The sequence below is a fragment of the Capra hircus genome, chromosome 5 (assembly GCF_001704415.2).
Source record: "Capra hircus breed San Clemente chromosome 5, ASM170441v1, whole genome shotgun sequence".
Taxonomy (NCBI): Eukaryota; Metazoa; Chordata; class Mammalia; order Artiodactyla; family Bovidae; genus Capra; species Capra hircus.
In genome coordinates, this window is record NC_030812.1 from 43937280 (window position 1) to 43950394 (window position 13115).

The 13115-nt window shown below is 31.9% G+C and overlaps 1 protein-coding gene across 5 annotated transcripts in view; it reads right to left on the bottom strand.

Moving 5' to 3' along the window:
* The window catches only part of CPSF6 (cleavage and polyadenylation specific factor 6), a 32703-nt gene continuing 21260 nt past the window's right edge, over positions 1673-13115 (bottom strand). For 3 of the 5 annotated variants that reach the window (XM_018047961.1, XM_018047964.1, XM_018047965.1), the window contains one exon: positions 1675-6459. The gene's annotated coding sequence lies outside the window, so the exon portion shown is untranslated. Of the gene's footprint in view, positions 13077-13115 lie in introns of all 5 variants that reach the window. The other 2 variants (XM_018047963.1, XM_018047962.1) reach the window with 2 other exon arrangements.

A 13115-nucleotide genomic window follows, 5' to 3' on the forward strand; every position in this document is an offset into this window, starting at 1 on the left:
AAGAACATAATCAATCTGATTTCGGTACTACTATTTGGTAATGTCCACGTGTAGAGTCGTTTTTTGCATTGTTGGAAGAGTGTTTGCCATGACCAGTGTTTTCTTGCATTGTATACTTTAAAATTTGAAAGATGCTGAATTAGCTCTTATTACTGTACTGTCATAAGCTTAAGCTAACAGGATAATGTGGTAGACCTAAACTTTCTATTCATTATTTATTGAATATCTACATGCAATTTGTTTATTTATGTAGGCACTTGAGACTTAGAAGATCCGTGCTTTCATATGCTTTAGTCTTACATACAACTAACGTAACATACTGTGCTAATATTATATATTGTTAGCGAAAAAACACTTTAGAAAACGCAGAATGAAGGAAGACAGTGGGTTCCATTCAACAGAAAGGTGAAAACAGACCTTATTAAGAGGACACTGTCATGCAGATATCCAAAGCATTCCAAGCAAGGAAAATGGCCTAAATGCTGAGAGAACATTTGCTGTTGTTCAGTCACCAAGTCGTGTCTGAGTCTTTGCGACCCCATGGACTGCAGCACTCCAGACCGCCCTTTCCCTAACTATCTTCCCGAGTTTGCCCAAGTTCATGTCCATTCAATCAGTGATGCCATCCAACAATCATCCTTCGTCACCCTCTTACGAATTTTAGAGGAACATGCCTGGACTGAAAAGGGAGGCCAGGGTACTTCCCTGGCGATTCAGTGGTTAGGACTCCAAGCTCTCACTACTGAGAGTCCCGGTTCAATCCCTGGCCAGGGAACTAAGACCCTACAAGGCATGTGATGTAGCCGAAAATAATAAATAAAAAGGAGGGCCAGAATGGCTGGAATGCAGTGAGCAGGGAGAGAGGTACTGGGAGGTCTGGCCAGAGAGAAACTAGGAGCCAAATCACTGAGAAACATTTTAAGGACTGAAGCTTTACTCTAATAGGAATGGAGAGTCATAGCAGGACTTTGAACAGAGATATGACAGAAACTCTGACAGCTGTGCCAAGAACAGACTATAGGGAGGCAGGAGCAGAAAGCATGGAGACCTGTTAGGAACTCCTCCAGTAATACAGGCAAAAAATTAAAGTAGTGGGAGTGGTAATTAAGCTGTCAGATTCTAGATATAGTAGACAAAAAGATTTCTTGCTGTACTGGACATAGGGTGTGAGAAGAGTCAATAATTTCAAAGTACTGGCCCTAAGCATTTGAAATGATGCTGATGCTAGATGTTGGGGCTCAGCAGGTGGTGGGGAATGCATGAGGGTAAAAGAATTCAGCCTTGGCATGTTATCTTTGAGATGCCTAGCAGACATTCCAGTAGAGATGTCTAGCTGCCAGTTAAGCCTCCAGCTGGAGAAAAAGGTCTGACTGAAGTCTAGTAAGGTTTAAATCCTCTAAAATCAAACAAATGTTCTCTGAAACTTAGATTTAAAAATAAAGCAGCCTAAAAATCTTTTAGATTTCTAAATCCTAATTTTAGTCAGATATCATTTGCTTTAAAGACCATCAAAATGGCAATAAAAAAAAAAAACCCACTATCCAGGAGGGTGGCTTAAATATAAAATACCAACAGTCCAATTTCTGTTATATTGCATATATATGGATTATTATTCACACCATACACAATGGTTAACAAATCATAAGTCAAACAAAAAAGACAAACTGCAAAGTCTTATAAAAACTGTGTTTTATTTTCAATACAAGATAAATACCATGCTCGTTACTAGTGCAGTTTAAAGGCCAACAATGGCCATATAGCAAACTGCTGAACAGTCACCTAAATGCTAAAGAAAGAAAAGACAGAAAGTAAACATTAAACACAAAATTGCAATTACAATCATTTTAATAAAATGGAATGAGCTTTTTAATAGAAGCTAATATGGAAGTCTATTTCTCATGGACATCAAAAAGATGTATTTATTTGATCAAATATCACCTTACCTTTTGCACAGAAATTTTATTGTGAAGTCACCATAGAGTCAATAGCTAAAATTTTAAGACTTTCTTTGGCCTTCTGGTATTAGATAAAATTATTTACAAACCGTGGTTCAGTAATTCACGTATACTGGTAATATGATACAATTTTTGTTAAGGGCTTTCCATTAAAAATTGTAAAACAACTTTGTAAGGCTGTACAAGGCTGTAAACTACTTTGCTAATATATCATGGAATGAAGAAGAAGGAGGAATAATAGACCTTTTTTTTAAGGCTAAAGTCATCAATGTTATAGATGCATTCCTTAGAACACATTATGATTTACCCCAAAGGATCTTTTCCCATTAAATACCACCTGAGTACTACAATTTTCAAAGTAAAAAAATAAACATGAATTTACCATTTTAAAATAATTTAACTTACAAATGCTGGGAAGGACTATGCAGTAACAAGGAGACGAAAAGAACACATCTTCAAAATGAAATGTTTCCACTAAATGCAGGGTCTGTCCAATTATGAAACTGATGTAAAACATTTACATCTATGGCGGAGTTTTAGGATACTCCCACATGAAAAATTCTCTTAAGTATTTACTGTCTGCAGATACCGTTTCAAGATTTGTGTGACTTCAATTAAACTCTACTTAATATTTTTAAAAACTCCCATTACAAGAGGCTAATTAATATAGCAGGAAGTCTTTAAAACATTAAAATCTATATAAACCTAACCAATTGTTTATATGTCCCATAAAAAACCATAATAGCTGCACATTCAGAGTGAATACCAACCACCTGAAACTTTAAAGAAATTGGTTAAGACAAACCTAAATCAATCCAAACACAATACAACTGCCTGACTATTGAGTATTTATAAAACTTCATTATTACTTCTTTCCGATTCTAAGAAAGAAGAGTATAAGAACTTCCTCCCAGAAGCCTAGACATTTTAAAACACATTTTCTATTTCAGCTTACAATAAATTATTTTAATCCTGAATCTTTTGAAATCTCTAAATCAAAAATCTCACATTACAAACACAAGGAATGCTATATGTAAGGCCACATCTTAATAAATTTATAATTTTTGGTTTAGTGTTTATTAAAAAATTAGTCTAAGGCTTCTAAGAGTCAAGTTGCTAAAAAAATAAAACATATACACCAGTGTTTAAACTGAAGGTTAATGTAGAAAACAACACCACAAATACTGTAGAACAGAAAAATAGAATGCTTTGCTACAAAAATCCCACTCAATATATTTCAGCACAGAAAATGTCTAATGTGTACAATGGATAAGCGTGCACTTAAAAGTACATACAACTACAGGAAACATTACAGATGGCCATGGGATGCAAATGAACTTAATGGATAAAATTTAAAAGGCAGTTATATGTAAAAGAGCTAGGATCTCAATACTGTGTTCTGAGTAAAGAATTAGAACATAAACTTCCTCTTAAAAAACAAGCTAATGCTTAAAACAAAAAAGTGAGGCCATCTTACAAAATACAGAAAACACAATGATCATTCAGGTATGAAAACCAAACTGTCGAGAGCACTGCAACAGAAAGTCTTGCAGTAGTATCTCATTGTATCAAACAGTATGTATTTAGGTTATTGGCACATTTTAACACATAAAGGAAAGAAAGTCTTTACCATTCCAACAATTTTCCTCTTTCACTATAAAATGTTATACAACATTGATTAAAACCGCCATGTTTATTTTAAGAACGGACCATAAACTAGTAGAAAACAAAGTAATATTCTCCATAGGAGAATGAACTGAAAATAAATACCTTAAGCTACAATCCATAAGTTTTTTGTGAACTCCAAATTGTAGTTAACTGCTTAAGAATATTCTAGGTAAATGGGCTAAATTATGATCATTAGCCACTGCAACTTACTCTGAATCTTGCTTATGAAAATCGACAAAACACTCACAAATTTATCCTGGAATATCCTTTCCAAAACCTATGTCCTTTAACCAAAAGCACTTTCAATTCAAAGGGTTGCTTCAGAAGCAATACCATTTAGGTGCTATATCACTCATTCATAACTTTACCAGCTGAAAGGAATGTGACTGGCATAGCACTAATAAATGCTATGGCTTAAAATTAAACTCAAGTTTTGATTTCATAGCCATTACAATTATTATCAAAAAGAAATAAAAAAGATCTCTGGGACTTTTTTTTGGTGTCTATGTAAAGATTAATCTCTTTGGACTGTTTTTAACATTAAAAAAGTTTTCAGTAACATCAGCCCATTAAAAAAGCGAGGGGGGAGGGAATGAAGAATAAAACAAAGCTTGCATTTTCACCTTTACTGCTATACATTCATGTATCAGATAAAGACTTTGCAAAAACTGGTCAAATCAAAAAGTTATTCCCTTTTGATGACATTTAAAAATAACAGACTAACAGCAAACAAGTATAGTACACTCACATTGTCTGCAACAAAAGTACGTAATGAGATCAGCCAAGCGGGGAGAATGATATAGAATGAGCAATTTAAAGGGTTCCACTGATTAAAAAAATGAAAACATATACGAAGGATTTAATTAGTATAAAACTTCCAGTTTTCATTTCAAGTTCAAGCACAGTTCCATTTTTAAACTTTTCAGAGAAAATTGTATCCTCATGGACATTTACTTACCTTTTAAACTATTAACTAATTTCCTTGTAATATTTATGTCCATACTTCTTCGCATTACGGCAATGTAATATTAAAAAAGCTAAGAAATAATAAAAACTAACAACACCTATACACAAAGCAAGAAAACTGATTTTGATACAACTCTCAAATGTTAAAAAGCCAACTACATTTTCAGCAAGATAGAACACTTAAAAAACCATTTCTGAGAGCAAATAGTTCTGATGAACACCAGTGATTCCATGCATAAACACCCTAATCACAAAATGTTTTAAAATAAAACTGGCAATATTTGGAACAGCTAATTCTACAAGAGCTAGTATGATAGTAGATAACATGGAAGTGAAGAACTGCAGTTCTCTGGAGGGCTTCTAAGGTTGTGCGTTACATAATATCCAGGGTGCTTAAATTAGCATTGTCCTAAAATTTAGCTATACTTTAAAAATGTGTATTATCAGAAGATCTCTCAAAGATAATTAGATTTTAAAAACATTAAAAACAAGCTGAAAGGTTTTAACTCAAATTTTTGAAGCAGTGATTCAGAATGACCTTCCTAAATTGACACTCTGCCTATGCTGATTAAGAACACATGCTAGCCAGGTGCTTTAAATGTGGGCTCATATGCAAGGCAGGTTTGGAAAAAACCTTTGATTAACTAGGTAATTTTAGCATGAATTAAACAGACTGCATGAATACACAGAACTCCTTAAACTGTGGAGACACGTACACCTATAATCTCCCATTACACATACAGGAGAATACAACCCAATGTTAATAAGCCTCACACCCTTTAGAAGTGTATTTTCTGTAACTGGAAAATAAAACTAAGGCTTTCTTTACTCACATTTGTCTGCTGCACGGCTGCCTATATTTACATCGCCCATGGCTTCAAAAATAAACCATAAGCACTATCAATATAAAATAGCAAATAACCGCTGCATCAAATCAGAATTGTCAAAATATTTCTTCAATGCTAGCAGTTTACAATTAAGCGTTTCAATACATGTGTCTTGTAATTAAGCTGCATGACTGTAGCAAATTACTGTGGGTTTTTACTAAAACATTAAAATCACAAAATCTTTGTTGACCCCTAACACAATGACTGGATTGCTATGTCGTGAAATTTCAGTTTTTTACAAGTTTACATACCATTCAGCAAAGTCACAAGCTTAACTAGGTAAAAACAGCTAGAAAAGCAGAATATAGAAATATTAAATATCCAGGTAATCACCTATTCTAATATCAAAATCAAGGGCAAGAGACACTTAATTAGTATGTTTAATTCACTGAACGCAAGATTAGGTTGATGCATATCCAAAAACGCTATTGCAATGTTTTTTTTTTTTAACGACAGTATAAATGTCATAGTAACATTATCTTTAGATATTGCTGAACACAAGACTTTCCCTGAGGTGTAAACATCAAATAACTTGAACAGCTTTACACATCAGCCCCATTAAACAGTTTATTACAACACTACATCTATTGTAATCAAAGTGGTGCTGTTTACAGACATTATCATATGAACATGTTTTTAACAAGAACAAACTACTATAAAACAAGCATGTACTTGACGTTTTTTTTTTTCCAATTGCTTGCACATTATAATGGCCAAATGTATATAACCAGTAATAAAGTTGCAAAAGCTTTAACTTTTTAAATCACACAGGTTTCCTTCAAATAAAACAGTTAAGCAACATAAAAAATAAAAGTAGAGCTACTGGTTACCATTTATGCAGATTTGCTTTATTCAGATCTATTCCTGTTCATTTTATCCATGAATCCTTACAGGTTCAGTTCAATCACAAGAAGCAAACTGCTGGACAAGCGTCATTTTTCCAGAAGACTGTTTTGTCTTGGAAGGTGTTCCTCTTCCTTCAGCTGTAATGTGTCAAAATTTATGATGTAGATTTTGCTATTCCCCATAATACACAGAAAAACGCTGGCTTAACTATACATACACAGGTCGTGCATCTACTTCACTGTTACGTATTCTAACACAAGATAAGAATTAACCGAAACAGTAGCTGCCTTTGTGATGGAGAATGCTCCCAATTTATATGATGAGTAAAAGAGACATTCTGATTTCCTTCTTCTTAAGTATTACTGCCTTATAAATTTAATGACTGAAACAAATGAAAATGTAGCAGCTACTGTTTCTGTGAAAATGGAAACATTTGTAAGTCATTTTCTAAAGTATTCATACTACAAAAATGGAAAATGCCTGTATGATTTTAATGTAAATATTTTTCATTCATCCACATAAATTCTATATAACTCATAAACAAATGAGAACTGAATATAAATGCAATAAATTATTTTACAAATTAGTTGTATTTGACAGTATACAGGAACTTCTGCAAATATAAATTAAACGGACCTCCATGTTACAAAACTTGTAAATAGAAGCTCAGTATGCACATGTAAATATAATGACATTCACGTACAAATCTTTAGACATATACAAATTTATAACAGTACTGTCACTCTATTTCACCTATATCAAAATATCTAATGTATATAAACTAAGCCAAAACAAGCTAAATGGGAATCTACAAATTTCACTGAAAACTCACAAAAAGGAAAAAAAAAACCCAATAAATGAGATAAACTAAAATTTTAGGAATACATAAAAATGCAAACTTCAGGTAGAGGTTCACAAAGGAAACATATTCAATTAACGTGGTATTAGTGACCACTGAAACACCAGTTATTTGAAATATCAATTCCAAGAGAGCATGTCAATAAGATGATGTAAGAGGCAAAAGGGCACAATGTTTAGTGACAGTCTTCCATAAAATTAAGAAAACTACTTTTTGCTCTACAATTAAGAATAATTAGTATTCTGTCACAACTAACTATAAATTTTCTTTCATGTCCTTTCCTCCTCAACTAGGGTGTAAACATCTTAAGAGCATCAACACACATATTCACATTGGCTAACAGTAAAAAACTAAATTTTACAACTACAAAAGAGAAAAGCAGATACTATAATCCTGAAACTTTTGAACTATTTTTATTTGCCCTTATTTTTCATATAGATACTTAAGCCTTTTTTAATGCTAACTTTTATTGTACTTTATCTTATGTTGATAAAGCTTTTGGTGGAATTATTCCAGGGAAAAAATCTGGAAGACGGCTGGCTTTCACATATCTTTACTACTTTTCAATATACTTAACAAACTGGTATTGAAGCATTTAAGAGAGACAAGGCATATATTCTAACCAAAAATATATATATATATTACTAGGAAATTCACAATTCTTACTGTAAGAGAACGCTATCTCCCTAATTATTCTGTCATACTGAAAGGGTTAATTAAGAAGGAAAAATTAAGTCACAATGAGCAAAACAAAAATACCCAACCCTTCCAAAAACCATATGGCATATTCTGCAATTTTATATCATTCCGAATGGAGAAGTTCTATTACTTTATATGTAAAGAATCCTGTTTGTGAATTACAACATGTATCTTTAGGATGAATACATTTATTGTTTGCTTTAAAGATAAGACTTTTCCTACTAATAAATCTCTAATTTTCACCATACAAACATAAAATCTGGGGGATAATCGGACAGTTTTTATTTCTATTTCTGAACACTTTACATGTATCCATTTGGAAATACAAATTTTACAATCTCAAAAAAAGGCAAAATTGAAGGCAATACAACCCATTTCCAATAACCCAATTCCATATTATAGTCTCAAATTTCTAGGCAGAAATCTACATAAACAAAGATATAAAAAAAGAAGCTTAAAAGTAACAAATACATTCAGTGGTCATATTTTCAGAATACCATGCAGTAAAATCTATAACGTCAAAACTACACAATGTCTTGCTTTAGCTATCAGTTATAGAAGGAAGATCTATGTAAACAGATGTAAAAAAAACTGAGACAGATGGAATCTACGGCTCTTTAATGAGTATATAAACTGATCACTAAGTTAAAATTTCAATACAGAGAAGCACCTGCATTTTGAGATAAGCCCAAGAATGATGGTGTGGGTAGCCTATCCCTTCTCCAGGGGACCTTCCCAACCCAGGAATCAAACAGGGGTCTCCTGCGTTACACGCAGATTCTTTACCAGCTGAGTTACCAGGGAATCCCGAGATAATTTAAGATCAAGCCAGTATTAACAACTCAAATAATAAATGCTTCTGTTAGAAATTTATCCAAGAAAATTTACTGGTATCAGTTACTTCATCTTTCAAGTAAAAGATCCAAATATATATTAGATATGGATCTTTTACAGGTTTTCACATTAATATACTGAATTTGAAGGATTCTAATCTATTAACTCAGTGTAACAAAGTTCACTTTTAATCTGAAAATTTCTTGATAAGAGAAAAGGAGATGAGGTGGGCAGAAGACAGAGAAATAACTAAATACAACTCTTTAAAATCAACATCCCTTCTCGCATTGACTAGAACATAGTACACAAAATCTTGTTTATGGTAGATATTTATAAAAAACTCCCTTACTACCAAAACATTTTGTACTTTCATCTTTCCACTTCTAGAGACAGTACTTACCTCATTTTAACTAACGAATTTTATTACACTATGAAATATAACATGACTGCTGCTCCAGGCAGTCCACTAAATGGCAGAAATAAACTTCACAAAGAATACTCATCTTTGCTCCAAAATCTGAGAAAATGGCCATTTTAAAATAAGCTGTGATTTAGATTTCACTGTGAGAGCTAAAACATGCTACCACCAAGGCATATTATATTAGTAAATCTGAATAGCATACATGACACCCTTACTCCTTTTTTAGTTATTAGGCTTCTCTTAAACAATGCTAACTGTTCATTCTAATTAAGTATTTATTCAAAACAATCTAATTCACAAACTAAACCAATGGTAGCAAATTTTACACTGAAATGAAGGTGAGAGATCAAGGTGACTCACATTGGTACTGATTTTTTTTTTTTTTAAAGAAACAGGGAACATTAATTATTTGTAAATAAAACCATATTCTTAAACCACAGTGAGCAAAACACACTACACATACATTCTAGGGATCACTTACTACCTTATTTTCACTGCAATTAACATACCTGTATAGTCACACAGGTTTTGCTAATAATACTAAAAGCAAGGAAAATTAAAAGTGAGAGGTAGCATATCCAGAGAAGCAGTCAGAATATATAGGGAGACCATAAACACAGGGATGGGTAATATTAGTCTGATCTCAGATGACCTAAGAATTGCAGAAATAATTTTTAAATCTCATCACCAGTATCATTCATCAGATAATTAGAAGTATTTAATTGCCACCTAAGACTCAAAGTAACACTAACTCTTAAGGAGATAAAACATCTTAACCTTTAAAAAAGAACATTCGATTCTTTCGGCTTTTTTGGTTTGTTTTTCCCAAATTAATGCAAAGCTAAAAAACTGAGTAAAGAATGCAAAACACCCTAAATCTTGTACAATCACAACAAAATCTAAGATCATAATATTTATGATAGGAGAAGAGAAACCATATAGCAAAGGAAAGTATAATTATTTAGCCTATTCCCCATACATGATGCTTAAAAATCTAATCAAAGGAATGGATAATGATTTGAGAATGTGTCAAGTCATGTGTCGGGGAGACGAAAAGCATGAATAGAAAGTATTTTTTAAATATCCTTTCATTAATCTTCAGTATACAAACAAAAGCAAAACCATTAACAGAAATTTGCTAAGCAGCGTTGTTCCCAACAAGTAATAACAGAAACATGAAAGAAAATAACTATGAAAATAAAATTTTTCCTGTAAAAAGCATACAATATTAAAAACACTGAACTACTTTTGTTTTGCTCAGAGTGGTCTGAGAATTGAGGCAGAAATTACAGAATATAAAGCACAATGTATTTACATGCTGAAATTCACAATATTGATATTCTCATTAAAATATTATATATTTGAACTTAGATATTAAATGCTTTTAGAAAAACTAATACATTTTTAAAATGAGAGAATGCAGTTAACATTACCAACAGTTCAAACACAAAAAAATTAAGATGGGACAGACATTAACAGCTTGCCAACATCATTAAGTTTCCAGTTAAATTAAGAACTTGCCCTTTTAGCCATTCATCACTTTAATAATAGGTCACATTATTGTTTTATTTGTATACAGACTTAACAGTGACATTCACTTCAGCTTCCAAATTACTCTTATTCCATTTAGTCCATTTAAGGTTTACATAAAAGTTCAAAAGGACTCATATTTTAAAACTTCTAAAAAAGGTCAATAGACCTTATTTTGATGGTGATTAAATGTGCAAATAGTTTTTATTTGCTTAAGAAAGTTTTTCACTTGGATATATTTAATCCCAATCCCCCCTCCCACCCCATTTATTCCATGTCTACATCAGCAATAAATACTTTTTGGTATATAGCAAAGGTACAATATTCCAGGTTAACAAAATTTTTTGCACTGGAAATGCGTATGTAAAATTTTGCTTGGATGAAGGCACATAACAATATTACAACTCAATTCTGATTATAATGTACAAACAAAACATGGGAATTTTGGTATGGTACACATCAGCGATTAAGAAAAAATGCCGACAATATTTAGTTTGCAAGTTAAGAATTCATAGTTAATGTCTGAATGTAATGAAACTCAAACCATGATATAGTTAGGTGTACCCATTACTGGAATGTAATGTTAGTTAATTCAAGGTATTTAAAATTAACAATGGACTTTTCAGAAAGAGTTTACCTATCTATCTATGCTAGTTTAACTAAAACTAGTAAGAAAGCCTGTTAATTAACTTTGGATATAAACTGGTTCAGAATGCCCCCAATGAGCATGTCCAGTCCTGGAGAAGACTGAAAAGCTATGCAAGTTCCATTCTCATGACCCCAGTTAACTAGAAGCTTGTTGGTAACTGACAAAGTCTAAGTAAAAATATAACTTGAAGGACCTGTATCTTACTTTAAATGAAATGGCTGATGAACATTAAGCATTTCACTAAAGTGGCCATAATTCACTTAAAGCAACAGATGAGCACTGGGAATTTTTTTTTAAGATGGGATTAGGCCCATTCAACTCGGGAAGAGGAAGGGGACTACATCTAAAAAATCTAATGTTTAATTTTACATGACACAATATTCAATTCTTACATCCAAGAACAGTATCAATTCCAAAAAACTTAGTTTTAAAAGTAAAAAAAATTTTGCCTTATATTAAAATAATGTTTTGAAAATTGTATTAAGTTTATAATACAGTACATGGAGAACTATTTTTAAATTACAGTTTACTCTATATTCAAGATGCATATTCAAAATCCAAGGAAAAGTATTAAAATTTGCCTTTTCCCTTCAAAAAGCTCTTAAAACTGTAAATAATATGATAACTTATCTGTAAACCACAAAAATAAGATTTACATTGCTTGTTTTCTAAGTAGTATTACTTAAAAAAGGATCTCATTTGTTAAAATATATCTACTTTACTTAAAGAAACAGCTATTCTGTCACAGAATTACATACAAGTCTTTGGTTTTGCTCATAACAATTTAAACACTAATAATTACTGAATTTTCAGTATTTCCCAATTTTCGTTATGGAAAATAATCATGTAAAGAATAGTAACCTATAAGGGATTTGTTTTAGTCTAATTTAATCTGGATATGCCACCAACCTATGAAGAAAAGAATTCTGTTTACAGAATAACTTGTGTGTCACATGCACAAGCCTTATAGTGCCCTCCTCCCACTCTTCACATGAATAAATGCTGTTCACAAATATAAAAATAAAATTACACGTGGAAATGAAGTATAAACAGACAACTCTTCCCGCTTTATGAAAAATGTACACAATAGTTTTTAAATACAGAAAAAAAAAGACACAATGATTATGGTTTATGAATGAAACATCAAATAAAATTACTTCAAGGTTATTCTAACCTGAGATGTATGATTTGATACAACTTAAAATTCTCTATATGGAATATCTGAATTCATTTTAACTGAGTAACTTTCTTATCTTCTTTGCAAATCAAAGAATACTGTTTCTTTTCTTTTAAAAACAAAGCCCAGATGGCAGGAAAAGTGTCTTTTCTTAAAAAAAGTTTTTCTCAATGCTAACAAACCACCTTCCAACTAGCAACAAGTGTCAGATTGTCTATAAAATTTTTAGGAATAAATAAAGTTAGTTCAAGGAGAGAAACTTTAAATTTATTTTAAGTCCAAGCATATTATAGTAAGAATTAATTCATCCTTTATATTTTAAATCACATGCAAACTATGTATGTGATTAAGAGAATTCCAATTTTTAGATTTTAGAAGTAGACAATGAGTCCTCTTGATTATTTTCTTGCTTTCTTAGGATCATTAACAGTCTGAAACCTAAAAGCTGTTAACTCAAGCAAGCAATATTTAAGGATAAGAGGTCAAAATGTTTACCTGTCATTACTCACCTGTCATTTACCTCAGATGATTCCAGAAGATTAAATTCAGAACAAGTAGTTGGACGATATAAAATGTGGGTATATACTGTATAAACAATAGCCTTGGAGTTATAATTACTATTAA